At 39.0% G+C, this 26,662-nt stretch overlaps 1 protein-coding gene across 3 annotated transcripts in view; it reads left to right on the forward strand.

The window, feature by feature from the left end:
* zbtb46 (zinc finger and BTB domain containing 46) overlaps positions 1-26,662 on the forward strand; it is a 106,887-nt gene that overhangs the window by 43,379 nt on the left and 36,846 nt on the right. The window lies entirely within an intron of this gene.

Below are 26,662 nucleotides of genomic sequence, written 5' to 3' on the forward strand. Positions count from 1 at the left end.
TGGCACTAAGGGGCCTAAAGTGTGCCAAGAAAACATTCCCCACACCACTACATTAATGAGAAATTGAACAGGTGTTCCTAATAATCCTTTAGATGAGTGTATATTGATTTAAAGTCACAGTGTAGTTCTTCACCATGAATTCAGCTTTTAAACATATTTTTTTTAAATAAAGCTGAATTTACATTGATTTGCGGTTTCTACAGAGGCGTATATCATCGCTTAACAACCTCTGATCTCCTGATAGGTCTGTTTTGAAAGGTTTATACATTATTATTAAAAAATCAATACCTCTATGGAGAAAATGAATGGGACTTTTAGTTCAGGATCCCAGCTGTTGTGTTCTGTTGTGTGCGTGTTACTTTATTGCATTCTATATTGTGTGATGATATTGGATAAGTGTCAGGGTGTTACTGGATATTACTGCCGGCTTGAAAATCAAGTAACTGGAAAACGTTTTACAACCACATTCAGCTGCTTGTTGAACATTCATGGATGTATGGGTTTTATAGCAGCTCTTTTTATTAATCCTGTAAGGGGGTAACAAATACTTATCCAAAATGCATTTGATTTGTATAATTCCCAAAGATAAATTGACAAAAATGGAGCTCAGATGATTGTTGTGACACGGATGCTACAGCCATACGACAAACCGCAGATTGAGGTGGGGAATTTGGGGTTGAAAAACTAATTTCCTCATTAATATCCGCAAGACACATGGGACGCGAGTCAGCCTCATCAACCTAAAAACAAAATCGGTGCTGAGGAACAGATCGCGCTAGCAAGCGGGGACAAGGCCCTACCTGTCTTACATACTGTTGCTTATAGGTATGTAGATCATTAAAAGTGTGGCAGCTCTAATCTCTGGTGTATTTGTGCAGGCGGACTGTGAAATGGGCACACACACACACTTTAAGAAAACAGGATAATTGAATTGACCTTGGTGCCGGAGCGAGGATTAAATTGCATGCGCGTGTGTGTGATGGGATGGGATGGGGGGCTGCCCCAAGGTCCTCTAAAGTGTGAAGAAGAAGAGATGAAGTAAAGCTCAGGGAGGGGAAGGCGAGGAGATTTGCATCAGCTTAGCATGAGTTTACCTACTTAACTCTGGAGGCAATCTCTCATTGCTTCGGTTTGCAAGCTCTACTACAGTACCTGGGGCTCCAACAGATATGAGTGCACTCGCTGACCCAACCCCACAGATCAAATATCAAGTGTAAGACTCCAAATCTAAGTACACACCAGTTCACTGTACTATGTACACACACACACACACCCAAAGGAATTACCTATTGCATGGAGGTTGCAGTTTCATTGAAGATTTGCTAAAGGTCTTAGATACTGATACTGCTTTTTAAGGTATTTGCTTTTAAAGGGATAGTGCACCCAAAAATGAAAATTTTGTCATCATTTACTCCCCATCATGTTGTTACAAACCTGTATGAATTTCTTTATTCTGTTGAACACAAAATAAGATATTTTTATAAAATATGGTAAGCACAGAGTTTACGGTTCCCATTGAATTCCATAGGATTTGTTTTTCCTACTATGGAAGTCATTGGTTTTAACCAGCTGTGTGCTTATCATCATTTATCAAAATATCTTCTTTTGTGTTCATTAGAAATTCATACAGATCTAAAACAACATCAGGGTGAGTAAATTATGACAGAATTTTCATTTTTAGGTAAACAATCTTTTTAAACCTATAAAATGCTTCACCTATAACACCTTAGGATAGAAAAAAATAGACATAAATAAATCAGTCGTTGATGTACAGTAAGAGTACAGAGCTATACTATTCAAACAACAGATTAACATAAATAATTAGGTCATTATGATAAATGTTGTGTTCAGTTTGCGTAAACTATGATTTTTAATTGCGAATATGAAAAGCAAGAGAGTTAAGCCCAAATCTCGGCTTATTCTGATTGAACTATTTGATGTTTAAGGGAAACACACTGCAAAAAATTATTTTCAAGAATTTTTTTTTTATTATAATCTAATTGTATTTTTGTCTTGTTTTCAGTAAAAATATCTAAATATCTAAATATCTAAAACGTATGGTGGCCCTGAAATTTCTTAAATTAAGATGCATTTTCTTGATGAGCAAATCGACCCAAGAAAATAAGTCTAATTTTTATACCAAATATATAAAATTTAAGTGATTTTGTGCATAAAACAAGCAAAAAATCTGCCAATGGGGTAAGCATTTTTTAAATTTTGAATTTAGTGTTTAAGAAAATGTTTCACTTTTTTTTTTGCTTAAATCATTAGCAGATTTTTTTTTCCTTGTTTTATGCACAAAAATCACTTACATTTTATATTTTTGGTCTAATAACTAGACTTATTTTCTTGGGTCGATTTGCTCATCAAGAAAATGCATCTTAATTTAAGAAGTTTCAGGGCCACCATACGTTTTAGATATTTCGATATTTTTACTGAAAACAAGACAAAAATACGATTAGATTAAAATAAGATTTTTTTTCTTGAAAATAATTTTTGATATTTTTACTGAAAACAAGACAAAAGTACTAAGTATTTTTTTTCTTGGAAATCATTTTTGCAGTGCAATTGCTGCAAAAGAAAAAAATGACTTTCTTACTTAGTATTTTTGTTTTTTTTGAAGTACAAATATCTAAAGATTCTTAAATCAAGATGCATTTTGTTGATGAGCAAAATTAATATATAGTTTTTAGACAAAAAATATACAATTTAAGTGAATTTGTGCATAAAACACATAAAAAAATCTCCCAATTGGGTAAGAAAAAAATCTTGAAATAAGTTTACTTTTTAAGACATTTTTTACCCCATTGGGAAATGTATTTATTTATTTATTGGCTTCTTTTAAGCACAAACTTAATTAATTTTAATATTTTTTTGTCTAAAACTTATTTTCTTAGATAATTTTGCTGATCAAGAAAATGCATCTTGCAGAAGTTTTAGATATTTGTACTGATATTTCGATTTTCTACTGATATTTGCAGTATACTAAAAAAGAAATGTGTTTGGTACACAAAACCGGCTGAAGTTTGAAGAATTGCATCAGGGTGAGAGAAAGTGAGGTGTAATGAAAGCCCTCATGCCCTCACCTGTAATTTTCCTACTTTACTAAGACATTGATACAGACAAGTCTGTCATCAATGAACCAAAAATGGTAAAAGATATCAACTGTGACAAGCGGCAGGACTTTTTGTTGCCCCCTTTATTTCACTTTCTGCAGTGTTGCACTGGGTAGCTCCGCCCACAGTAAAATCTCACTGGTCCTGATGCTCATAACAGTATAGACCCTTTTACTGTTATTAAACATTGTGACGTTTTTTTGTGGGCAGAGTTTAGGTGGAGGAAGAAAGACCGCTTCACTTAAGCTAGCTAAATGTTAGTTTGTTTGCTAACACTTTACGATAAGTTTATATGCAATAACAGTTAATATTTCAGTTCTGAATCTTACCAGATGTTCGTTTAAGTACGCTAATATGTACATTGTGATTGGTCTGAATACCTCTGACGTCAGCCGGAAATGTGACGCTCCTTACCATGTTTGAAAGATTCGGGCACAATGCAATGCTAACAGGAGTTAACTTAAAGGCTCTCTAAGCGAATCTGTGTGTTGATTTTTGAAATGTGTTTTCAAACAAACTGAGCGTAGTTAACTCCTCCCCCTCCCCCTCCCTTCTGTGCTTTCATGAACGCGCCCAAACTCAACCCCCAAATCCTTCTTGGCGTTTATTGGCTGGAACACTTTGTTTTGTTTTGTGGTGCAGGTTTGGCCACTGTGTTTTTATTGCAGTTTGTGAAGCCTGGGCTGTCTACAGAGATCACGGTTTTTTACAGTTTGATCAGCGGACAGGCAGCAAGCAGATAGTGAGGAGATGTTTGCTGTATGTAACAAAAAATGTTTTATGGTCTAAAACGCGTTAATTCACTTAGAGAGCCTTTAAAGGCTGTGAGTCCGAAGCGGGAGGAACTATAATAGTGTTGGTCCACCAATCCCAGGAAGTAAACTGTTGCCTACAATCCGTGTGTTTGTTGTAGTCCAAGAAAAGAGATTTACATTGGAGACGAAAACTCAGGTCATCGTTTACTTTGGGGTTTATACCTTTTGCATATGGTTAACATGTACTAATACACACCTACACACCAAAGGAAATTTAAAATTGTGAATCAGGCCTTTATTGCTTTTTAAAGAGAAATTGAGGGAATATGATTAATTAGATGTCTATAACTATGTGCTGGATGGGTGCTGACATGAACTGTGCGACAAACTTGAGTATTTTTGATTATCATGTCTGTCCAGTCTGCTCTTTTATTACGTTTTTTTTTTTTTTTGCCTGACAGTGGCAGCAGAAATGTGTTTCAATGTAAAAATTGAAGACTGTACTATTACAACAACGTGATATTTACATTCCTTTGTATTGATTGCCTCCAGTTTTCCCTCTGTTTTGCCTCCAACTATATTAAACATGAAATATCTTTTTGTTGGCTATGATTGCGTCACATTGCACAGTAGTTTAATGGCCAATGTGGACGGACAAATTGCTTGTCGGTGGAAACATGTCAGGCTGGTCAGGATACTTAAACACAGTATTAGTATCCTGTTTCAGTATCCTGACATATTTCCAGCAACAAGCAATTTGTTCATCCCTTTTCTAGATAATTAACCAACAAAAACTTTATACTTGTCTCTGTATATTAAGCTTTAATAAGGAAACAAGATATTTTATTTCTATTAAAGGTTTTACTTGACTAGAACTATTTATCTCATTTTAATTGAATGAAATAAATGAAATACAATACAAATTCCTATTTTACATAGCGGTGTGGATATTTTGTTGAGCCAATATGTGGTAAATAAAAGCTTTTCGGTATACAGTAACAGCATAGACTATTGTGGTAGAGTATGGGAAAGTATTGGTAGCAGCACAAAGGGTTTAGGTTTGATTCCCAGAGTAAGATGTGTTGATAAAAGTCTCAAGTAAATACGTTAACATCTCAGTTTCTTTTATACAGTAAGAAAACATTTTATTGCTTCCATACAGCCTGCCTTCATGAGGAGGTCCCATCTCCAGGCATTGTTATGGAGCTGCAGAGGTTTCTGAAGAGTTTTTCAAGATTTGGTTAAAGGGCACAGGAAGTGTCTAGTTGCAGGGGTAATGGTGTGCACGGTTAAGGGTGCCGTCCCACTAAATGGGATCTCAGGATGTTGATGTCCGAGCTCCATTGTGCGCAGACTAATGGTTTTCAGGAGCTTGTAATTGGTAGTTGGCACGTTTACAGAACTGTATATCTAAATTACTTTCAGTACAAAGTTCAGGCTTGCAGAGGGACATTTCTAATCCTGTAAAGCTTGTGTTTGAGATCAGTTTGGTTTTTAACAAGCGCTGAGAGCAAATGGACAGGACAGGCAGATTTCTGGCTGTTTTTAAATTGATACAGTTTGCCCATATATCTGAATGACCTTGTGACAATAGAATGAATGAAGATAAGAGTCAGATTGTGTCTATCTGCATAGGAATTTAGGTTAACTTTTTACTGATTTTTACAAGTTTCTTCTTTAAATGTATAAACATACAATATATCAAATGAAAGAACAGATCCTCTGCTTTAAAAAAATGTTTCATCCTACCTTTGAGCAAAAATTGAATTTTTGGACTTTTGTTAGAGGTCAGATTCAGAAAAAAGATCAAAACATACACAGAGTTTTACTGTTTTTGGATCAGTGGATGCTTTAGTGTTTTATATGTTGGGTTAGAGCACCAACTAGTGGATAATAGCAAAAATATGGATTGCCGTAAAAACTCTTAATTGACAGGATAACTAGTCAATGGCTAGGAAAGAGTTAAGTTTTACTGAGCCCTGAATTAATAGATTGAATATTACATTTAAATTTGTTTTTCTGACCCATGCTATACATCAAGCCATCACAGTTCTTGAATGGTGATCAAAGAATGCAGTGGATCTTTAAAGGTCCCGTTCTTTCTGTGTTTGTGAAGCTTTGATTGTGTTTGCAGTGCGCAATTTAACATGTTTTCACGTGTAAAAAAACGTATATAATTTACTTATCTCTATAGCGCTGTTTTTGTCTTCCTTCTTCTATGAAGTCCCTCCTTCACAAATTTTTGTTTAGTGTGTTGTGATTCGACAGCAGCTTAGCTTAGCCAGAGCCGTTTGAGCTTAGCTGCCGACTGACGTATTGCTGTGGGCGGAGTTTAGTCAGAAACTCTTATTTTGATGTCATTCAACTGGGAAGTATAGGGCTGTAGTTCGCTGTAGGCTTTAAAGCAACACTAAAGAGTTTTTTTTACCTTAAAATAACATTTCCAAAAAAGTTTCAATCGTTTCGTTCATCCACTCGAAATAGGGTGAACGACACTTTCACATTCGCTTTGCAGCCCTTTATCGACCAAAACGGCACTAAAAGTTTCCAACCGTCGGGTCGCGGTCCTGAAATTTGAGTGAAAACACCAAAAACTTGCTTTACGGCAGACCTACAATCCAATCAGAGCCAGCTTTGCTGCAGTAGGCTAAATTATTTTCGACAGTGGTAATGGACAATTCCGCGTCGAACCTGTAGGGGGAGCAAAGAGCAAAAACCCTTATTGTTGCTTTAAAAGGGGACTTCTGTTAAAGAAAATATATACGCCTGGAAGTGAACTTTGAGCTTTATCATTTTGCAGGTATTATTTATGCTCTAACACCCACATTACACACTGAATAAGTTTGAAAAATGAGATCAGGACCTTTAATAGATGTTTGCAGGGGTTTAGACTGGATTCAGAAAATCTAGGTGATGTATCCCAGAGCATAGATCCCCACAACATTGCCAATGTTCTGTATATGGGTCGAATTACAATACTGGTCCAAAATCATATGCTCGCTTTTCAGTTAAAATATAAATTAAAATGTAAATGCTAAATTATCTGGGGCCTTATTACATTAGGAGAGTAGCCAATGAGATATTATCACTCATTTTTGATGGCAATTGCACCACCTTTGTGAAAACAACAGTAGTCCATTTGGAAAATGCATAAATGTAGGCGTCATGGACAACAAAATGTTGTTCATGTTAATACCAATACACCACAAATCACTTGGTCATTATTTTCTCATTAAACGATGATGAGCAAATATTGTACAAATCTTCTTCCCGGACATCAATTTTGGTCACTACTGTATGTATGGGTCTTAAGAAAATGGATTTTGTAGCACAGCAGAAGCGTGGTTTGGAAAGGGGAAATGAGGGATGTTTTTCGTTATCATATAGTGCTGTTTTTTCTTATCCTTTCAAAGTTATTTGCTGTATTAATAGCAACTCTATCAGTTCTCCACCTATTTATATGTGCTATGATCACATCTGTCTCATCATGAGATACAGACTCACTCCCCGATGTGTAGACTTCTAACTATGAACAGCGGAAGCTTATCTCAAGACTCTCCAGAAAGCCACACCACTCCTTTGAGCAACCAACCACACTCTTCCCTTAAAAAACAAACCCAAAATTTCTGTTAGACAGACCTGAGTCACAACTTCCAGTCTCATAGACTGTTAAAACAACAGACCTTAGTAGTATACCTTCCTTCTGTTAGTAGTATACCTTCCTTAACCCATTTCTGATATGGGCGACTAAAGTAGAGCGTTAACTTAGAGCATTAACTTTAGCGCTTACTTTTCAAGTCACAAAATTACAGCCACAGAGTGACATTTCAGAAGGAAATTTACCCAGGCCTCCTGTGATGCTCTGGTATCTGTGTGAAAGTATGAGTGCTGTTAAAGTATGAGGTGACTCCCAGCAAAATTGGGGGTTTCTGTGGTTGGAAGGGACCCACATGTAAATGTTACACTATCATCAGGGGATTTTTTGAGACTGGTCAGGAAACGGCCACCGATACTTTATTTTAGATGATCTGTTCATGATCAAAATAAATGCTTGATCGAAAAGACAGAAGGAAAACAAGGAAGATCAACTCGGCCTTTCCCCTTCTCATTCGCATAACGATAAGAAAAACCTCATGGAGTTTTAGCTTTAAGTGTGTGGTTACTTTATTGTACAACTTCACATACATGTTTGTAGATTTATATTTGTATGTGGCCATTAAGTGCTTGTCTATGGCTTTAAAACACACACACACACACACACACACACACACACACACACACACACACACACACACACACACACACACACACACACACACACACACACACACACACACTGTTGTAAAGCATTTGAATAAGCAGTGTGGCTTGTTGTTGTTTAATAAAGCAGTCCATTATGGCATAAATTTGAACTTCTTTTTGTCAAAGACTGACATGTTCATATTATCTCTTATCTTAATCTCACAGTGTTTATTAGATCAAACTGACATAAACATGAACTTAAGCTGAGCCGTAAAACATCAGATCTATTTACTCTCCTCTGAGAGCTCAGCCTCTGCCCTTTAACCCACTGCTCTATAAACACTCATTCACCCTTTTACTCCTTTAATCTTTCACTCACTCACTCGCTTAAACACTCCCTCACTCATCCAAACCTTCACTAATTAACTCACTCACTCACTCACTCACTCACTCACTCACTCACTTAAACACTTACTCCCTCATCCAAACCTTCACTCACTCACTTAAACACTGACTCACTCACTCGCTCACTCACTCACTCACTCACTCACTCACTCACTCACTCACTTATCCAAACTTTCACTCACTCACTAATTCATTCATTCACTCACTCACTCACTCAAACCTTCAATTACTCACCTAAACACTCAGTTATCCAAACCTTCACTCATCCACTAATTCACTCACTCACTCACCCAAACCTTCACTCACTCACTCACTTAAACACTCACTCACTCACTCATCCAAACCTTTACTCACTCACTTAAACACTCACTCACTCATTTACTCACTCACTTAGTCACTCACTCGCTCAAACCTTCACTCACTCACTCACTCACTCACTTATCCAAACTTTCACTCACTCACTAATTCTTTCACTCACTCACTCACACAAACCTTCACTTACTCACTTAAACACTCACTTATCCAAACCTTCACTCATCCACTAATTCACTCACTCACTCACTCACCCAAACCTTCACTCACTCACTCACTCACTCATTGTTAGCTGTTACTGTGCTGGTGACATGATGTCACATTAGTCCCTTAAGATGAGTGTATGCATGTTGATTGCGTGTGAGAGCATTCATGCATATCTGTGTTTTTTGTGTGCATGCCCCCGTAAATGACAACACCCATAATCTGAGTCTCCAACCACTAACCACGTCATAACGCTGTCGTCATCCCTTTCTCATCTCTGCACCATTTCTGTCAGTTCTGTCTTTCTGTTTTTACACTCTCCCGTACTTCTTTCTCTTTCTTTGAGTCTCTATAGTCTTAAAGGTGTGTGCTTGAAATAATGAGAGTGAGACCCCTTTAACCCCATCCTCTTACCATGGTCCCCATAGTATTTACACCTCATTAAACCTGAAATAGCTTTAATATTTAAAACATTGTGAACAGTTCTCAACCCTCCCACCCTTAGCACCTCTGGATTTCCCCCCTCCCTCGCCGCTTTCTCCCAGTTTAATAATCTACTTACACATTTCCTCTATTTCCATTAAAACTAAAATAGACATCATATTTCACAAGTTGAGTTTTTACCAAAAAAAGTGTAGAGCCCTTTGTTCATGCTTTGCCTTTTTCTTTATTTTGCTCATCCAATCACTTGTGTTATCTGTCTCTGTCTGTCTGTCTGTCTGTTTGTATGTCTCTCTCTTTCCCCCCATCCAATGTGACTCCTTATTTCCTTTTTAAATGAGTAATTTTGGACTCTCCATCCCACCAGATGACCTTCACAGCATTGTTCTCACTCTTTCTCTCTTTTGTTTCTCTGTTTCTTTCTCTCTTTTCCTCCCTCTTCACCCCCATGACATTCTGGGTTGCCCCTCAATGTGCCTGAATGCTTGTTTGTTCTGGGGTAAGGCGTCATGTCGCACTGTCAGACAGAGTTCTTGTGTTCCATCTCGATTTATGCCATTATGCCATTTATCTTTCACCCCCCTTTCTATCTTTCTCCCTCTGGTTACACACTCTTCATCCACAATTATAGGAAAACAGGCCACACAATTAGGCACAAATTGGCCAGGTCATCATTTGCTCAGTTTAGTTCAAGTAGTTTTACCAATTAAAGGAATCCAGACTATAGATGTCACAACGCCCTACTGAAAAATCCATCTAAGACCAGCATAAGCAGGTGAGCTGGTTTTAGCTGGTCCCCAGCTTGGTTTTAGCTGGTTTTGCTGGTGTAGGAAGCTGGTTTTGCTGGTGTAGCAAGCTGGTCTAGGTGTGTTTTGGTCACATTTTAAGCTGATCTAGCTGGACTTAGCTGGTCATGCTGGAATACCAGCTGGCCCACCAGCATGACCAGCTTTGTCAGGCTGGGAGGACCAGCATGAACCACCTTAAACCAGCTAAAACCAGCTAAAACCAGCTACCAGCTTATGCTGGTTTTAGCTGGATTTTTCAGTAGGGCGGTCAACATTTTTGGACCTTACTTTTGATTATAGTGACAATTAGCTTTGTAAACCCATTTTGGAAATTCGCTCCATTTAAAGCACACCCACCACCGCCGCTCACATTTTGGATAACAATCAATTCATTTTATGGTAACATTATTTAAAGCAGGCTTGGAACAGATTAGAAAGTTTTGGGTTTTCCTTTTCAGGTATAAATGAGACTGGAAAACAAGATGGCCGTCAAATGAACCAACTTCACTGTGGAAAATTATTGGTGTTTCGCAATCTACCGCATGTTTGTTACCACTAACAATAAATCCCCAGTATTTTTAGACAATGGTCCCTTTGAGGTGCCATGTGTGTGTGTATGTGTGTATTTTAGGAACCGTATCACTGTTATTCTGTGTAAACTCTGACTTAATACTGATCTGACCTTCATTTTTGTGTTTAGGCTATTTGTACTTCTCACTGTCTCTTCCAGCTATCCTTGTCTCTTTCGCTGCTTGGTAAATCATGTCAGTAACTTCCCCACACCTCCCACATGTGTGTATTACTGTCAGTCTCTTTGAAAGTGAACTCCAGAGAGACTTTTCCCAAGATTCAGTGGAGTTCCCCCCTGCATCAGTGTTTCATCCTTTCCAACTCCTCCCAGAGTCCTTTACACAAGCTCTACAGTATATATAGACACTTTGGCCTTAAAGCCATGAGGTCCTTCAAGCCAGGAGGCACCACGGTGTCTCACAAAGATGACAATGATAACGATGTCATTTTCCAAAATGTAAGCACCCCCTGCCCTTGGAGCAGATTGCTCCGGAGAGATGGAGGGATAAAAGAAGAAGAAAGTGTTTTGAAAGGTTCCAGTAATCTTGCAGATAACTGTCTTACTAGATTCTGTGCAATGTCAGCACTTAAATGGGGCCTGTACCCATCTTTGCTAGCCTGGTTTTCAGCCTATCCTATGGGACAATAGAAATGATGTCCTGTCAGAAGCACTCGGAAGAAAAAATATAAAGATGTCTATCATTGTATTGATAACTGAAGTATCCAGGAAGTGATGTGGAGAAGAGTCAAAAATGTGATCAAGACCCTTACAGAACCTTACAGTTAAGCATATCACATGAGGACAACCACTAGGTCACAGTCTCATGATTTCCTTTTTTTGTTGCACCAGCACTCAACAGGAATCTGTCCAAACCAATCCCAACCCACACAAATAATAATTTCCTCAACACACAGGGAGTTTTCAATGTTGTCGGAAATTAACCTGTTTTAGGGAAGACGGTTTGCTGAAAAGGCTTATGAGCTAATAGGAATCTTCAGGGGAACAGAATGAGACAAGCCTTTTAGTATTGTGGTGGGCTGTTAAATGAAGGATAATCCCATTAATCACGACAAATGCGGTGGGGGAAATACTTTGTTCTCGTCACTCACCATCAGACTCAGAGAGGATCTCCTGATGCAGGGGGGGTTGTGGGAATTATCCCGCTTTCGGAAAGTTTAATTTGTGTTTCTTTGACCTTTAATAGAGAGAACCTGTCTGCACCTGTAGTGATTGGTTATGGAGCTTACACACTGGAGAAAACTCAGGTTTGGGACTTTGTGAGGGGGTTGAGGCAAAAGTTGCAGTACTAGGTGTTGCTTTAACTCTAGTGGGTAGCCGCCCTAAAGTCTGATCAGTGGTTAACAAAGAGAGACACGGGAAGAAAGAGCATTCTGGGACATGATTATAGGCCAGAACTGACTTTCATGTTATGTTTTAGGCTTGGTCAGTTGGAATCAAGTAGGAACTATGAATTTCCAAAGTAAAACAAAGTTCACCCCTCTGAATTTTTCACTGGTAAGTGGAGGCCTACGTCAGATTTTTGGTCACATGATGGAGCCTCACTATTAAAGGGTAAACGATGCATGTTCATGTCTAAGAAAATGTTAGGGGCTTACAACACCACCAAACCGTCAAACTTCCCCATTCAGGGCAGGACAACGCCCTGCTGTTTGTTTTCTTCTGCTGTATTTTACTCCGCGGCTTTTTCTTCCTCTTCTGGTTTTACGGGGGGTTTCTGTTCTTTATAGACAAACCCCCTCCCTTTCTCTCTCTCTTTCGCTCTCTACCCTCCAGTCAAACCGGTTTGAGCGTGGAGAGAGGAGGAAGAAGTGAGTTGTTTGGACAAACGGACGCCCAGGGCAGGATGTGGAGGTTCGCTGCCCTCTGGGTGTGTCGGATTGGCCCCGCTACACACAAACACACACACACAGCCAGCGTGGGAGGGCAAAACATCCCTTCCACACACACACATACACTTTCATTCTTTAACCCCACACCCTTCTCCTCTCGATGGAGAAACTCTTTTCGATTCTCCACCCTGTGTGCTCCCCTCCCGTCACCTCCTCCCCGTGGCTGCACCCTGCTCTGCTAAATACAGAAAGGTTTGGGAGAGAGGACATTAGAGGTGTAAGGAGAAATTCTTGTGTGTGTGAGTGAGGTGTGAACTGTAAATACACCAGCATAGTTGTGTTGTTGTGCATGTGTTGTGTGACGTATGACATGTCCTGTGTGTTATGGTCTTTGTGGAATCAGGTGTGATATGATATATGCATCGTGTCGGCTACTTGACTTCACTTTAGGGACAAAACTGTTCATGAGATTTTTGCTAAATCCGACAAAACCTTTTGGGACTTCTTTAAAGGTAAAAGTTACTGATAAATACTAGTAATGTAGTACTGGTCTCGAGACCGATTTCTGCTTTCTCGGACTCGTCTTGGACTTGTTCCTTCAAAGACTCGGTTTCGGACCACAGTGGGAGGAGAAGGACTCGTAATTTTAGACCACACAACACATAACAATAATAATAATAAAATGCAATTTTGACGGGCATTATTTGAAAATGACATCTCATGGTGCAATGCAAAGATACTGCCATCAGAGCCGTTTATTTATCTCTACAAAAATAGGCAGAAGATAATGATTGTAGTGGGGATTTTTTTTATTTATTTAATTTATTATTATTTTGTTTTTAATTCCATATTAAGACGTTAAGACTGCTCTAAACAATTCCCAATCTATAGTCTGTATGTCGAACTCTTGATTTTATAACTGGGGTGATATTAAATCATGAATATGAAAACTGACATGTTTTTATGGTCTCGACTACTAAACGACTCGGCCTCGACTCAGACTTGCTTCCTCAAAGACTCGGCCTTGACTCGGACTCGACTGTATTTGAAAACCAACGGACTCGGTCTCGACTCAGTCTTAACCCTTTAAAGACTCGGTCTTGACTCTGACTCTGCATAGGCGGTCTCGTCCCATCACTAATAAATTCCTTACATTAAGTAAGTATGTAGAAATAATAATCACCACTGTCATAAAAGTTAGTTTAAGTTACCTGGTTGCCTTAAAAAAATGTATTAATTCAACTTAAAAATATTAGTTGACACAACATTTTTACACAATTGTTTTGAGTTAACTAATATTTTAAAGTGGCATTAGCACAATTGTTTAAGGCAACTTATTTACCAACTTTTTTAATTAAACCAACAAATCTTTTTTTACAGTGTATACTAAAAATATATGGAACATCCTCAGTTGCATGGCTAAATAAAAGAGGGGATTATTTTGTTATATTTTGGGGAAATCTTATAATTATTAATAGAAGTTTAAACAAAATTTGACAAAAGGGGAACTGTTCGTAAAGGTAAAAAAAGAAATGATCCATGAATAAAGTAATGTTAAATTCTAACAATGCAAAAGTAAATGGTTAGGGTTTAGATATATGTTAGTTTGTTATAACTTACCTTTACATTTGTTCATTCAGCTTTCATCCAAAGCAACTTACAAATGAGCATTTAACATTTTGTCAACGAGCTAACAAGAAGATACAGTATATAAGCTTCAAAGGTCTGGGAACCATGGTCACTTTAAATAGCCATGGACTGCCCAAGAGACCATATGACTGACACGTAAAGCAACTTTTCGACTTTTTAACCAATCATTTTTCAATCACTTAGCAGACCGGTGTGCAAACATCAATCACAACTGTCATAAAAGTTTTTAACAATGGCAAACACGGTAAAATATCTCTTTTAGATTTCCCTGATTGCTTCAAGCAAAAACTCTATTATGCCTTTTAAAAACTTTATGCTTGCATAATTTACAAAAAGGTAGGGTTTATTCGATCGTGAGGAAACAGTGTCATAATGTAAACATGTTAGGCTTTATGATGTTTCCAGGCTGACCGTTAAAGAGCGCGACACGCATCTCCTGGACATCCTGTATTATTCAACCAATCAGAGGATTCGAATTTGCTGAAGTGTTTCCAGTTAAGTGTGCCGTATGCATCAGAAGTTCAGCCGGCGGTCCACAGGCGTGACATCTAAGGACTAGGTTGTTAGTAATGTGTTAAGGGTACAAATCTGTCCTTTAGACTTACATGTCCCTACTACTGCTTGACCAATTCACCATGTCACTTCTGTTTTTTCTCAAATAATGGACTGTAGCTATTGTGTGTGTGTGTGTGTGTGTGTGTGTCCTTGAAGAAATGCAGTATCTTTGGGTGTGAGCTTCACACCATTAGAAACATTCCCTGGCTTCTGTTTTAGGCCCACACACACAGAGAGCAGCAGTATGGTTTTCTTTTTGAATATACTTTATGAAGTGCACCTCTGACAGCGATGTGAAGTTAAAGGCTCCTTTTCTAAAAAAATGTCATAAAGCTGGCAGATTGTCCTCTCCGTTTTCTCTGAGAGGTATTGTGTGGGGTGAAAGAGAGAGAGAGGTGTCACTATCCTTCCCCTGAGGCATTTAATATGGATGGACCGTACATGTCAGCAGCTTGGCTCCAAACAATCAGGACCTCATAGCAGGAAGCACATACATGCAAAACTTATATTTATAGCATGAGGAAGAACGGGCAGACGTGTCCCTGTCTTACCTGTGAAATTGTACATTGGATGAATGGACGGAGAGAGAGAGAGGCAGGGGAGGCTGTACATTATTCTACTTATTATTACATGGCTACTTGCCAAATAAATCAATCAATAAATGGATATTAAATATTGATTTGAGTTGAAATGATTTTATTGTGTGAAAAGACAGAGAGCATGGAGTGATACCAAGAAATTAGCACAGCTATGGAAGAAATCAAATAATTGAGCCTGTATGAATGTAAATCTGTTTCACATTACCTCAGAGTACGGTATGCATTTATATTCAATAATGCAATGGCCCAGAGTCAAGTTTACCACTAACACTATAGTTGGCACATACAGACGTCTATCAGATTTTTGTTCCTAAACTTAATTCCTCTTGTGTGGCAGCCCCTATCTGGCCTTCAGAAATAGATCAAGCCAGTCAAGCATCACCCAAGCATTTCTACGTAGTGTAAACGATGTATAAAAGTAACTGTGAGATAAGTATAATAACACACATCTAAATATAAAAACAATATCAAGTTCAGAAATGAATGTACAAAGGTTGTTACTGGGACAGTACCCTTTAAAAAGTTACTAATATGTACCCTTTAGGTACAGATGTGTATTTTTGGAAAGGGTACCACCACAATGACAGCTTTTGTTCCTTTATTTTTGAGGGTGTACGCAAATTCATATATTATTATATGCTAGATATTTAAATAATGACCTAATATTTGAACAAATGTTTCCATACACACAGAGAGAGAGAGTTTTGTAAATGCTTGTTTTTGAGGTTGGCTCAGCCATACATGACTTAGTCACCTTATTATATTATGTGTATTATGTATTATGTACAGGACAGTTGTTCCATTAATATTTTTCCTTATTGCTAAAAATGCTGCTAGTTTTAAAATGGATAAAGGATAGATACAAAAATGGTCAAAAATAGCCCATAGCTGTGACTGGGGCAGTACCCTTTTAAAGGTCCTTACATTTACCATTAAGGTTTAAATGTTAATGGATGTGCATACATTTGGTATCAATATGCACCTCTTAGATACTAATATGAACTGTTTAGGTGCAAATGTGTTACTTTTTGATTATGTTCCTCCCCAGTCACCAGTGTTGGGGGTAACGCATTACAAGTAACGTGCATTTTGTAGTAATATTACTTTTTGCAAGTTACTTTTTTAGTTTAATTAATTCCATTTAAAAAAATTATGTACTGAATTAAACTAAGCGTAGTCACATTATGCACTCTATGCGTACACGTCTGTTTGGGAACAGTTTGAGTCAGAAACTGAGATGGCAGGCCAGAGCTCGACATTTTTGTAATAAAATATGCAATTTCTGAATGCAGAACTTTTCAGTCATAAAAAACACCTGCAAGGCCTGAAAGAAATCAAGCCTTAGCCAAGAAAAAGTAACGCAAAAGTAACTAAAAAGTAACGTAAGCATTACTTTCCATTAAAAGTAACTAAGTAACGCAAGTAGTTAGTTTTTTGGGAGTAACTTAATATTGTAATGCATTACTTTTAAAAGTAACTTTCTCCAACACTGCCAGTGACACCTAGGGACAATTTTTTGACAAAGCCATACAGTTTAAAATCGATCAACACTCTAGACCAGTGGTTCTCAAACTGTAGGCCGGGGCCCCAAGAGGGGCCGCAAAATAGTGCCAGGGCCCCAGTTTTATGACAATTAATAAAATACATTAATTTATTATGAATTCTGTGTAATTAAAGCTAAAAAATAAGGCTACTAACCAAAAGCACTACTTTATATAATTTTTTATTAAAATGTTGAGTTTTTTGTCATACATTTTCTTTGGGGGGCACGGAGGAATGCGCCTTACACAAGGGGGCGCACGTTGAAAACGTTTGAGAACCACTGCTCTAGACCAGTGGTTCCAAACCTTTTTAGCCCTAAGTACCCCCACAGCCCTATCAGTAAGGCTCAAGTACCCATTCATCGAAACTAAACCAAAGTTGTGTTTTAAAGACAAATAATTAGTAATATTAATTAATTAATTTTAAATCTTAAAGTAAAAATCACTGACTGATGAAGCATATTTATTTCAACAAACCACCATCATTGCGATCAGTGTTTTTTTCCTTTTCAAAGCAACATTAATGGCAGGAGAGTATAAAATTTTGCCAGAGGAACATACTTTTTTTAAATATAGTTTGCCAAGCCATGCTAATTTGCAGGAGAAAAGAGGAGGAGAAGTCAAATCAGGTCTTTCAAACTTCTTTTACCCTTAATCTTACGTCCTCCGTTTCTTCTTTGTGTACTTTTACTTAGCCTACTAAAATCTCAATTTAAGTTACTGATAATTAAAGTGTGCAAATAACTTAAATTATTCAGTTTAAATATAAAGAGAAACAAAATGTGTTAAGACATTCACTATAAATACAAAAGACATCATACTGGACAAAATATGTTAGCCAAAAACAATGCAAATGTTTTTTTTACTTCATTTGAAAATGCAATGGCAGCGAGAATGAATATGGTCATTTTAACATTATTTATAGTTAATAAACTTTGTGTCCTTAGAAACTATTCAGGTTCATTGAAAATAGTCAGATTGTTCTTGAGTTGGACATCGCTATTGCGTTTTGGAGCATGCAGCGCATTTACTCACGACAGCTAATATTATTAATGATAAGATTAAAATTACATTTAAAGTAGTCCTTTTTACAATGCTTTATTCACAAAAATCAATCTTAAGTCAAAGACTGGACAAACGAAAGACATTTTTATTAAAAGTAAAGGAGATCAAAGCAAAATCTTAATCTTTTTGCGTACCCCCTGAAAACTCTTCACGTACTCCAGAGCACCGGTTCTCAAACTTTTCAGAGTGCGGCCCCTTTTGTGTAGTTTGTACCTCCCTCCCCAAAGAAAATGTATCACATCTTAACCTTAAAATTTAAATTAAACAAAAAATATCAAATTATACAATGTATACCTGTTGGTTTGTAGGTATATCTTTAGGTTTAATTATACAGAATTTATGATAAATAAATGTATTTTTTTAAATGTCATAAAACTGGGGCCGCACTGGTACCATCTTGCACCCACCACTGCCCTAGACTCAGACATTAGGTGCCCTGGTATAAATAAACAGTTAATAGCCGAATGCCAGAATTGACCAGTGAAAATCAGGCATTTCTGAGCACTGTGTAAAAAACATTTAAGATACACCAGACTGATGTCTCTCTCTGTGATGTTTGGCTTTTTCAAAGAATTCGTGTCAACCTTGAAGTTGTCTCGCTTCAAGGTTTGTCCTCTCTCTGGCTCACATTCTCCCGTTCTTTTACCCAACATCCTCCTTGTTTTCCTTTATTACTGGCACAATTATGAAGAAAGAAGGGCAGGAGAAGGGAGGTGAATAAAGAGAACTGGGAAAAAGGACAGAAAGGGAGGGGAAGAAAAAGAGGGAGATAAACCTTAGGACACCCCGGCCCCTCTCTCTCTGATAACTGGCTCCAGAGTCTGTGGGGGTTAGGTATTCCTGTCTGCTCGGACTGGCAAACACACACACACACACACACACACACATATTCACACAAACCACTTCTGTAACACACGCAGATCCACCCGTCCTGCATTCCTGAGACCACACGAGGAAGCCGTCGATACTGTCCTCCTAAACAGTCCTTCCATTTTCCACTTATTACAATTCATTCCTTCCTATTTTAATAATTACAACTATTCAAGTAAATTATTTCTCCTTCCTTCATTAGCTTTTTTCCTCATCTCTGCTGTCTTTCCTCTTTCTCATTTCATTCTCTCACCTCTGGTCCCTTGCGTTCCCTCTGTGTCTCTCTCCCTTGCACTTTCCTTTTTGTTATCTTTTCATATCTCATATTTAGCTTCGTTCCATAATCTAGTAACCTTCTACCTAAACAGCATCTAAGGCCGCATCAACACAAATCCAGAGTATTCCCTATCCAATCTTTATTCCTCATTGTAAAAAACAAATAGAAATATCTGCGTACACACAAAACCGCTCATATCGACTCAAATTGATGTAAGATACACGCCAGACCAATATGTGGCGCTGTAATTCTGCCACAGAGATTCACTGAAATGGAGAAGAAGACTTGGAGCATCCACATTAACCTTGTTGTTGTCCATAATCATTTGTTACTCACCATAGTAGCAAAGGGGAATAAGATTTTGCTTTAGTAAGGGGTTGTGCACACCAAAACTTTTAAACACGTCTGAAAACACCTGGACACACTTAATGCCAGCTTTCTTCAGCTAAGCGCTTTAGTAGCTCTGATACGTCAGCTGTGAGACGGTTGGTTGCTTTGATATTGTTCCGCCCCTCCTCCACTGTGATTGGACGGCTGCGTGATAACTGACATTGACGAGAGGAGCTTTTCATCCAAAGTTGAATATTTTCAACTCTCGGCGCTCAGCGATGAGCGCGGAAAAACCGCCGGGCGCCAGTTTTCAGCGCGGAAGAAAACCGCTAGCTGCTGGCTTATTTGAAAATTCCCGAGCTTCCATTGGAGACAATTGAAAACATGCGCCGGCCGCGGCCGTAAAAGTTTTGGTGTGCACGCCCCCTAAAGCTAATAAGCGCATGACAAAGATAGCACAGGTACGTCTGTAAGATGTCTGCTAAAGATCTGGAATGCATCTGGTAAAAACATTTTATAAAGGTCTTAGAAAGAGCTGTTTACATACATTCTAAATTAAAGACGTATTGCAGATGACCAAACAATCAAAATAATACATATTGCTGATTTAAATGCATACATTACATAGATGTCTCCGAGATGTATATTTGCTACTTTCTGTAGCACAAACACAAGCATGTAGTCCGCCATTGTTGTCGTTACATGACATAGCGGTGTCTGTCTAGCGCTGAAATGTGAAGTGATGACATCATCGTCTCAGAAAAATATACGTATTGGCTGTACATGCGAAACCGCAAGTCATGTTCACATTTATCCACACTGGAACAAAAAATAGCGATTTCTGGCTTCCAAAACGCCGGATTCGTCTGGACGAAATGCCAATATGATACGAAATTTATACGTATACAGCTAAACTCATCTCCCTGTGGACGGGCTCTAAGACACTACAGGCACACCATTACTTTTTCATTTCAAACAATCGTAAAGCGTCAAAACAATGTGTCTTGTTTCTCTTGTGTGCTTTACATAAGTAATGCTATTTTGGTCTTCCAGCCTAATCTCACAGGAATTCCTAACTAGTTTACAATGTGGCTTATTCGTATACATTTGTACGATGTGAATCATACAAAAATATGATTATTACAAAAAGCAATAATAAGGCACCACTCTTAAACCCAACGACACTGTTACAAAAGCATATTGTAGATTTATATGAATTAGCCACCTTGTAAAATAGTTTTGAAGTGCCATGAGATTGTGTCAGCTTTTTTGACTAGCCCCCTAAAGAGACCGTTTGAAACCTATCCCATTCAGAGTCACACTTATCTGCCTGTGCAAGACAGCTCAGTAGCGTTTGAAATGCAGCCATTGTCATACGTTTTTGCTCATCCCTCCCTTAGCATACTTCACTCCTGACCCACCACCATTCTCTCCTCCTTTCTCTGTCATTTACTCCAATATGTTTTGATGAGTCTTCACTGAATGATTGTGTATATCTGTGTGGCATATTAACCATGGGTCAATGGGGCAAAATCTCTAGCGGCCACTATAAAGGGGCGGTCACCTGCAAATATGTTTCAGATGTAGCTGCAAATATTGGCGGGGAATGCTTTGTCCATCTTTGCTTTTCAGTAGAGAGAAAGGCCACGTTGTGACATACCGTATTTTTCGGACTATAAGCCCCATTTTTTTCCATAACTTGGTTGGTGCTGCGTCTTATAGTCAGGTGCACCTTGTAAGTCAGTATGAATTTATTTTTACATTTATGAGGCAAGAGTCGGCTATATGCTGCTCCTGTATTTATGTTATTCAATGGATTCAGTGATGCGGAATGACGAGTCTGCGAACTTTACGCTAGTTGGCTTGTTCGGTTAATTTAGCCTATTCAACCTTCCAGATAACTTCTGTATGTTATGGTTTATCCTTTAAATAACTGATAATATTACTATAACGTACAGACATCTATTCAAACTGCTGTTCTGTCTGCTATTGTTAAGTTGAATAACTTGCCTTTCCAGATTAAATGTCTGTTCTTCGGCTTGGATTTTGTGAAATTTTCTAAATAAACGCGACGTATAGTCTACTGCAAGTTAAATATGTTATTTCGTCTTAATGACGCATTTTTGAATAATGCGGCTCATACTCTGGTTAGGCTTATAGTCCAGAAAATACGGTACTGGTTTTCTAATCGTCAGATGTCTCCACATGACAATTCGCTGGTCAGAGTTGGCCAGAGATAAAACTGTTTGTTTCAGTGTAGTCCTAATAGCAAAATTCTTCATTGTGTTGCATTACAAACCCAATAAATATGTGGTTTAAATGCATTTGAAAATTTGATTAGAATGCGTCACATCAAATTTCAGATGTTTTTTTTATTCTGGGTGCAACACATACAGTATGTAATCATCAGGGAAAATGTGCAACCCTGAGCTATATACTTATTTTATACGAAATTCATTATGTAGTGAATGAGTCAACGGTTTTGCATGAAAAGCATCTGCCGCATGATGGACATGACCACGGGCAAATTTTCCGTCATCTTTTTTTACATTTCTGTCATCTCTTCCCACGCCGAAAGCGACTCTCGGATGTTGTAGAAGACGGTCTTTTGGCATTGTGCTAATGCTTACATCATTACTATAGCAACCAATTCAGATGTTCTGGACATTGACTGTACCATCAGATTTCATCACCTTTGTGTGAACAAAACCTTACATGCTCTCCGGCCATAACACATTGCACATTGTCGCGAGTCTGACGATTTGATCATATGCAATTAATTTCAATGACCCAGCTCTCCTCTGACGAGAGGGAATAAAAAGCTTCTTTCTTTTACAACGCCTCTCTTTCTCATTCTCTTTTTCTAACTCTTCCCCCTCCTGCAACCCGCCCCATGTTCCATTTTATATCAATGTGTCAGTCACATTAACCTTGTACGGAGTTATATTAAGATTACCGCAGCGTCTCTCATTGTTCTAATGCACTTTCGTCCACTTCAGAAATGTGTTGAAATGTAGATCCCTCTACATACAGTAAGATCTTGTTGCCATGGAGCTCCATTGACCGCATGGCGCTGCAGACTACACATGGCGGTCACATTGGTGTGAGTTTCTGTGGCGTGTTTTGACAGCAGCCGAGTAACCTGCCGAACCCAGGCTATGGGCATTAAACCATTTTGGTTGCATCACGCAGTAAAATCGTTTCTCGTCATCTCATTAAAACGTTGAGTGAATTGTGATCCAGCCAACACAGCCGACTATGAGGTTGGTTCGGAATCATATCAGGTGTCGGATAATCTGACATTAAGCACTTTGTCTGGTCGTCTGCCTCTCCTGCTCATTTCTCCCTAGGCCTTCAATTTGACTTCATACCTGCGCCCAGAAAATGTCCGTACCAGCCAGTTTATGTCTTAATTTCTCTTTTCTTCAGCTTCCGTAGTGTACGGTCTACACTTCATGATGAGTCAGAAATACAGTAAATGTGGACGGGATGTGTATACATGGTCACACCTTTCACCTCGCTTGACCTCATTATCATCACTGTTGACAGATTAAAGGTTACACAAGAACTACAAGAAGAGGATGAGGGAATGGGAAGCGCACATTCCTCACTACCAAATGACACAAATGTATCTTATATATGAACATGTACCCTATCTCCATGTCCCAAACATGTCTCCAGAAGACAACAAGGGTCACTGGACGTCCACATATGAATCAGATATTGTACAAATGTTAAACCGAAGTTACGGAAGAGTGGGTGATACAGCCACATCATCTCCGACACGACATTCTCTTTCATCAGTGTGGAAATTTTCGTTTGGATGTTTGTGGGATGATTGCTAAAAAGGGCCGGTCCTGTTGCCTCCTCTTTAAACCCTGATTTCAGGACCTTGTTCTGGATTTAGCACCGGTCGCACCCTCCCCAGAGTCGTGCTTTTAGCACAAAGCCCTGCGTGTTTGCTTCCCCTCTCCACCCAGCATTCCATTTTCCCCAAGATCTCCTCTCTCCCACTCGCTCCGGCCCTCCCTTTCTCTCTCCGTCTGTCTTTCTCTGTCTCGTACGCCCTCTCTCTTTCTGCTGCTTGCACTGTCTGCCACTTTGTGTGCTCTCTCTCTTTCTTTCTCTCTCTCTCTCTCTTCGCAGGCCTGCTTTGCTAAGCTGCATTAACTCCCCAGATTACCTTGAGCCTTGCAATCCTCCACACACCCCCTCACCACCTCCACCCCTGCCTGCACTCACCCTCTTGTCCTCTCCGTCGCCCACTCAGCTCCCCCCTCCATCATTACCCACACTTCTCTCCTCTTTCTCCCTCCTTTCTAGCCTTCAGGGGTGTTTGATTTATTCTTCCTCTATCTCTCTCTCTGTCTTTCTCTCATTGAAGGTTGTGGCCCTATAAGTCCCTAAAAAACAACACAGAGAGAGAGAGAGAGGAATAACAACGTCTCTTTTACTTTCCATGCCTCCTTTTTTTTCTCTTCTCATCTCCCACACTGCTTCTAAATTGCCTCCGAATTCTTCGGCTTTTTTAGTGTCTCACTCCCTCCATTCCTTGGAAATTACTTTTTACCCTTTTAAACTCTGGCCACGCCAGAAAGGCAGGCCTGACCCTCCTCCTCCCCTTCCTACCCATAAGCCCTCCGGACACATGAGCGGCGTGTGTACGTCTGTGTGCGTTCTGTGTCCTAAGGGGGCGTTTATCGTATCTTATGAGTGTGCATTGCTAGTTCTGATGTAACGATTTTGTAGATAAGAGTTAAACATGACAGGTTAAACAGCTCTGTCTCTTATCACCGTACAGAAACAAACTCCGCAGTGTCTGTGTGTGTAAACCTGATCTCTGTGCACGATGGAGAGCATCCAGGGACACCTCAGACCTCCTGAAACAAAAGGCAGTGTTGAGTTTCAGCCGGGGAGGGCCGGCATCGCCGCCGCAGCTGGAACAGAGGGTCACGGGGTCAAACCCCGTCAGCTGACCCCTTTCTCTTCGTCTTTCTTTCCTTTATTGTGCTTTAATAGACAAGCGCCAGAGCCCATCCCCTCCAATAACCATTAACACTCACACATCACACACTCTCCACTGTAACAAAAAGCTCTTTGAGAGACCAAGCGTGCATTCAGCACCACACCACAAGGTCTTACATTAGGCACCGTGCATGATTTTTACACGCACACTTATTTACTTTCCCGAATGCAGTTTCTCTCGTGGCAAGAGTTTACATTCCGGCGTGCGACACACAGATACGTTCGAATTGGCGAACGCCTACGCACGGACAATCGCGCACACACGAACACAAAGCCAACACCACGGGTCCGCCTATTTGTGTCTACTCTTAAAAGGGTGTTTTATTTAGCATAAATGTTGAAGCCAAGAGTGCCTGGCTGCCATGGCAACCACATTAAACTGAGATCTTTGCAAGAATCAAACTGATTCACTCGGTCTCCTGCGAGGCGAACAGGGACAATACGGGCCATTATTCTCACTGTAATCGCACTCGCTGTGACACAACACTTCAATCAATGGCCATTAAAGATTGGGGACTACGCATGTAAATAAAGATTTGGAAAAACATTCCTCGAACGCTTAAGCTGCTATAGGAAACAATAGTGTAACAATCGCACGTGTATCTCATTGTGCAGTCTTATTGAATGTCCAGACGATATGAAATGCGTCTTAATCACTGTTGATTGAACAGAACGTGTGATGTTTCAAATATTGGAATGGTTTAGTAATACTATTTGATAACGTCAAGGTAGAGTTTAACTATTATAGACTGTAAAAAAAAGATGGACGATGCGACGTTGCCTCCTTCCATTGTAATGAATTAAAGCAAAAAATGTCTGACCATGGTCGTCATCATGTTACGACCATGCTAGTTGTTTATTGTGAAGCACATTGGTCAACTTGTGTTGTTTTAAATGGTCCTATAAATAAAATTGCCATTGCCATTGCCATTGCCATTACGTAAAAAAAGTGTCAGTTTGGAGCCAAGGCATGTGCAGAAGGAAACATCCATGGAGCCAGAGGCGGAGCAGGGTTATCAAACTTCCGCCCAAGCCCTCACGCGCCCAATTCAACCACGCCAAGCATTATGACACGCCCCATTTCTATAGCATCAAATTACTCGCTAAAATTAAACTTATCATAAAAATGAACAATTAAACATATATCAGCATGATAACAACTACCTTAAAGGGCCATATTTTGGAAATTTTTAGTGTGTAAATATTTTTTTATTTAGAGCAGAGTACCATTCTTTTGCATGGAGAGGGCGGGGTTTATGACTTGTACTGCAGCCAGCCACCAGGGGGCGATCAAAGAGCCAACGGCTACACTTTTCAAGACGTATGAGGCACACCCGGCGTTGAAACCGGAAGCCGGAAATTGGAAAGCTGTCCTCTCAAGTCAAGAGATGGAGGAAATCAGTCCATCCTCATGGTTTTAGTTTAGGTATTGGAAATATACATGCGTTATGGATGTGAAAAAGAACACAGGAGACAACATGTAGGAATTCTGTGACTTCAAATGCACAAACCAGAAGCAATAATATCCAGCAAATGGAGAAGGGACGGCTTTTCAAATAACATTTAATATTTATTTTATTGTTCATGTGCCGATAAAATGACGAAGAAACAACATATGGATGTGAAATTTTTCTGTTATGGATCTGACAATTCTGAAAGCTGCACTTGCATAACTATAGAAAATTATTTGGAAAGATGTTTGAAAACTTAGAGACCTGGCATTGAAATACAGTTATAAACGTTTGATAAAAGCTCAATTTTTTCATGGTAAAGTTGACATCTGCATGTAATTTTTAGTGTAATGCATTGAGAGTTTGGTGCATTAATAGCATTTTGGGTTAATAGTTTGTTAGTGATGTGTATGGTGTATGTTACATGCTGCATGCCCCCAGTATAGGTTTCCATAGATTTATTATAAAACTTCTTATAGGAACCCCCAGGGTCTTATATAATCCCTCTTGTATGTGCACCTTCTATAACAATATATGAAGAGTTTGGTTCCAAAACGCAATAAATCCATTTGGACTAATTTCGGTAAAAACGTGTTTTCTATACCAAGAAAGTGA

This window comes from Misgurnus anguillicaudatus, chromosome 13, assembly GCF_027580225.2.
Source record: "Misgurnus anguillicaudatus chromosome 13, ASM2758022v2, whole genome shotgun sequence".
Classification (NCBI taxonomy): Eukaryota; Metazoa; Chordata; class Actinopteri; order Cypriniformes; family Cobitidae; genus Misgurnus; species Misgurnus anguillicaudatus.